Consider the following 5,354-nt stretch of genomic DNA (forward strand, 5'->3'; position numbering starts at 1 on the left):
ATATCACAGCTCTGTGATAACAGAATAAAGAATCCTTTTGCATTTAGTATGTATACTGAAAATGTAAAATAGATATGATGCTTGAGATCTGATTTAAAATAATGTGGTATAGGGGCCCCTGGGTGACTCAGTTAGTTGAGCGACAGATTCTTGATTTCTACTCGGGTATCAAGTCATGGGTCATGGGACTGAGTCCCGCATCCGGCTCTGCACTGAGAATGGAGCCTGCTTGAGATTCTCTCTCTCTCTCTCTCTCTCTCTCTCTCTCCCTCCCTCCCTCCCTCCCCCTCCCTCTGCCCCCTCCCCCACTCATGCTCTCCTCTCTATCTCAAATTTAAAAAATTAAAAATACTTTTTTAAATAAAACAATGTGGTGTATATGTCATGTATGTGAAGGGGAAAGAGGATGATATAAGCGAAGAAAGACTGGCCACATGTTGTAAATGTCGAAGTGGGGTGATGGCTACAGAGGGATTGGTCTCTGCATTTATGTTTTTTTTTAATTTCCATAATAAATTTAAAAAATAAATCCAAAAATTTGGCCAGCCAACATTTTCAAAATGGCCTCCCTAGTGATCAAAGAAATGCAAATTAAAATGACAAGATACATTTTTCAACCGATCGTATTGGCAAAGGCTAGAAGAATATCAATACTCCCTGCTGGTGAGGATGTGACAAACAGGCGCTCTTCTGCATTCCTGGTTTACTTGGTATGACCTTAGTATCACCTTACTAGAAAGCATCTTGACAATATGAATAAAAATCTCTAAATATGTGGAGGCCTTTGCCCTAGGAATTCTACCTCTTGTAATTCATCCAAAGGAAATGATCAAACAAGGGTACGAGATATCTGGTCAAAAATGTTTATTACAAGGTGATTATAATAGTCAAAATTTTTTAATTAACCTAAATACACACCAACAAGGACATAGTTTTAAGAATAAGGAAGCATCACATCGTGGATACACACAGAGCCATTAAGAACTGTAATGCACTCTGGTCCTCCCCATTCACTAGACAGACACATCTTCTGGTGCAGGGCCAGCAGTGTCCCCAAGACACAATGGTGAAGGTCAGAGTAAATGGATTTGGCCGTATCGGATGCCTGGTCACCAGGGCTGCTTTTAACTCGGGAGAAGTGGATATTGTTGCCATCAGTAACCACTTCATTGACCTCAACTACATGGTCTTCGTGTTTTGTTATGATTTCACCCATGGCAAATTCCATGGCACAGTCAAGGCTGAGAATGGGACACACGTCATTAATGGAAAGCCCATCTCCATCTTCCAAGAGCGATATTCCACCAACATCAAATGGGCTGATGCTGGTGCTAACTGTGCTGTGGAGTCCACTGGGGTCTCCACCACCATGAAGACTGGAGCTCACCTGACAGGTGGGATGAAGAGGATCATCCTCTCTGCCCCTTCTGCTGATGCCCCCATGTCTGTGATGGGTGTGAACCGTGAGAAGTATGGCAACTCCTTCAAGATTGTCAGCAACGCCTCCTGCACCACCAACTGCTTGGCCCCTCTGGCCGAGGTCATCTATGACAACTTCAGCATTGTGCGGGGATTCATGACCACAGTCCATGCCATCACCGCCACCCAGAAAATCATGGATGGCCCCTCTGGGGAGCTGCGGCATAATGGCTGCCCAGAATGTCATCCCTGCTTATACTGGCACTGCCCAGGCTGTAGGCAAGGTCATCCCTGATCTGAATGGGAAGTTCACTGGCATGGCCTTCTTTGTCCCCACCCACAATGTGTCAGTCATGGATCTGAACTGCTGCCTGGAGAAAGCTGCCAAACATGATGATATCAAATTGGTGATGAAGCAGGTGTCAGAGGGTCCCCTCAAGGGCATCCTGGGCTACACTGAGGACCAGATTGTCTGCTGCAACGTTATCAGAGACACCTACTCCTCCACCTGTGATGTTGGGGTTGGCATTGCTTTCAATGACCACTTTGTCAGGCTCATTTCCTGGTATGACAATGAATTTGGCTACAGCAACATTATGGTCCCCAGGGCCTCCAAGGAGTAAGAGCCCCCTGGACCACCCCCCAGTGAGAGCAAGAGGAAGAGAGAGGCCCTCAGTTGCTGGGGAGTCCTTGCCCCAACTCATCCCCCAACACGCTGATAATCTCCCAACCTCTACAGTTTCCATCCTAGACCCTCTGAAGAAGGGGAGGGACTTGGGGAGACCTACCTTATCATGTACAGTCAATAAAGTATACTGTACCCAGCCCCCCAAGAAGCTATAATGTAGATGTATATTTATTAGCATGGAAAGATGTGTCATAGCTATATCAACGAGGGGGAAAATCAAGCTCCCAAAGCTATGTATAGTAAGATACTTTTTTGTTCTTTAAAAAATAGAAGGAAAAATGGCTAACAATGATTACCTCTTGGTGGTAAAAACATGGATTATTTTTGTTGCTTTTCTTTTGCTTATTTTTTCACTTTTCTAAATGAATTTTGAGTAGCTTTTGCATTCTAAATAATGAATTCCTGTGTAATCAAAATAGCCTTTGCCTAATGAAATGACATGATATCTGGAATTTGCTCCAATCATCTAAGGTGGGGCTATGGATGAAACAGGTTTGTCTAGGAGGTGACCGTCCTTGAAGCTGGGTGATGGGGTAACTAGGGGCTCAGTTTACTTTGTTCTCTACTTCTGCATATGTTTGGAATTTTTTCATTCTACCATTTTCCCCAATATATCCTTTTTCAGTCCAAAGTGACATCTTGTCATCTCTGGTCCTGTCCCTCCCACAGTACACCTCCAGAGATCACAAAGTCCAGCACCTTGGCCAGAGACATTAATGCCGTCTGATGTTTTGATGGGTAAAATGGCTCACCTCTCCTGTGGTCAGAAAGGCATTGGGTTGGAAATGCACCTCCTGTGAGATTCCCCCCTGCCCACCTTTCCAACCTACACAAGACAGGCACCTGGGGCCAGAGGTGCAGACTTCAGTCAACAGCTAACTGGCCCACACAAGAAACAAAGTCACAGCCTTAACACCTTTATCAGCCTGATTCCTGTGTCACCCTATCTATGATTGCCTGCCATTGCTTCCTCCCACGTGGGCTCTCTCTGTCTCAGAGGGAGGAAGTATGGGTTAGTGGATTTGGCATACCCAGCCTAAAGATTGGCTCTTCTCACTTGGCTACTGCCCTGTGCTTTCTCACCCAGGCATATTGGCTATAAAAGTAACTAGAATGCAAAAATCACCATGAATATTCATGAAGTCATATTACAAATAATACGTCTTTAAAAATGAATAATCTTCTGGCTAGTCTCCCTGGAAATTGAATTCTTCTCCCACACTTTGAGTCACTTGGAGATTGTTAATAGTGTTGGTCAGAAAACGGCAGCCCAAATCGGCTCACCATCTATTTTTGTGTGACCTGCAAGTCTAGAATGGTTTTTTACATTTTAAATCATTGAAAAAAAATCAGAAAAATAATAATATTTTGTGACACATAATGCAAAATTAAGTTCAAATTCCAGTGCCCATAAATACAGTTTAATTGGAGCCTAAGTCACAATCACTTGTTTACACGTTGCCCGTGGCTGATTTCACACTACAATGACACAGACTTGTTTGTGATACAGACCATATGGCCCATGCAGCCTGAAATATTTACTATCTGGCTTTTCAGAGAAAGAGGTTGCCGACCTCTGGCTTGAGGGTCTCCTAACTACTCTTGTGATTCTCTCTTGTCTAATAGAGCCGAACGCCAATGCCATCCTTTGCCAGTAAGTGAGACTGTCCTTCACACGTCAGCCTCAACCATCCAGGTTTGAGGCTCTGGGTTTTAGAAAATTCATTCACCCGTCCAATGAAGATGTAGCGAATGTCAACTTTGTGCCACATGCAGATTTAAGTTCTGGATTCATAGCAGTGCATGAAACAAGCAAAAACCTCTGCTTTCTTGGAGCAGAGGTTCTACTAAAGAAAGATGACCACAAACAATGTTTGTTGAATAATAATATGCAATATGCTAAGTGGCATTAAATGCTATGGAGAAAAAAAAAAGCAAGGGGATAAGTGGGTCAGAGAAGGGGAGAGTAGCAATTTCCAATCAGGCTAGGAAAGATCTCATTACAAGGTAACAGTTGAGTAAAGACTTGATGAAGACAGTAAAGAGAAAGTCATGGATACACCTAGGAGAAGAACATTCCAAGCACAGGAAGAGCAAACACGAAGGTCCTGATGTCCACGTGTCCTTCATAGTCAAGGAATATCAAGCACAAGGAGTGGTTGAGGTCGAGGTCAGCGAGGCAAGGGGTAGAGAAGAGATCATAAGGGCTCTTACGTGCCATATTGATAGCATGGCTTTTGTCCAAGGTGAGATGGGAAGGCAGGATGGAGCATAGGAGCAGAGAAATAGCATAGTCTGACATCCAATTCCTTATTTCAGAACTTTATGTAAATGAGGCATACCTTTCCATTTATTCTGACTCCTTGAGTTTAAAGAAGCATTGGAATGTATGAAAACAAGTATAAAAGTTTAGGAAAAAGGAGAAAAAGCACATCAGTGAGTGTTTTAGTTATCCATTGCCGTGTGACAAATCAACCCGAAGCTCAGTGGTTTACAAGAACAATATTCTGTTATTTCCCCTGGTTCTGTGAACTGAGTGGGATCAGCAGGGTGATTCTTCTTTTTTGTACATCAGTTGAACTGGGCTGGAACGTTCAAGCTTTCACTCACTCATTGTTCCTCTATTTAGCCTCTCCTCGTGGCTAACTCAGGTTTCTTCACAGCATAGTGGTCTTGGGTGTCAGAGCTGGCTTCGAGAGAAAATATAGAAGCCGCCAGACTCTTAAAGGCTAGACCCAGAACCAGCATGGCACCACTTCTGCCACATTCTATTGGCCAAAGCAAATCAAAAGTCAATTCGGATTCAAGGATAGGAGAAAAGAGATCCCCCCCAGTGATGGTTGCTTGATGGGTTGAGCTCTGTTCACAACCTGACAAGAAGAAATTGTTGGTGGTCATCTTTAGAGCTTCTCAGAATGGGCAAGAAACTCTGATTCCGCCCCAACCCCATAGAACCATGAAACTCTTAGGGTCCCTTCCTCTCCTTTTGACCATTGCGTATGCATGACATTGACAAGTGTGGTTAATAGACTATGGCTGATTACCTTTGGGTTCTGGAATCATGAGATTCCCTAAGTCTTGAAAATCATTCTGAGAAGCATCTTGAGTCCTGCATCCATAGAGATTGTGTTCATTTTCCTCCCTAGTTCTGCTGGCCCAGCTGTCTGACTGAGCCTCCTTGACATCCCCTGGGCACAGTCACACCAACCAGCAGCTGGGCTCATCTCAGAAGAGGGGATGGGTCGTG

General features: G+C 44.0%; 1 pseudogene; it reads left to right on the plus strand.

Annotated features, from left to right (window-relative positions):
• The first annotated feature begins 947 nt into the window (after window positions 1-947).
• Window positions 948-2,356, plus strand: LOC125933533 (glyceraldehyde-3-phosphate dehydrogenase-like; annotated as a pseudogene).
• Window positions 2,357-5,354: the final 2,998 nt, after the last annotated feature.

The sequence above is a fragment of the Panthera uncia genome, chromosome D2 (genome assembly GCF_023721935.1).
Source record: "Panthera uncia isolate 11264 chromosome D2, Puncia_PCG_1.0, whole genome shotgun sequence".
In the NCBI taxonomy this organism is placed as follows: domain Eukaryota; kingdom Metazoa; phylum Chordata; class Mammalia; order Carnivora; family Felidae; genus Panthera; species Panthera uncia.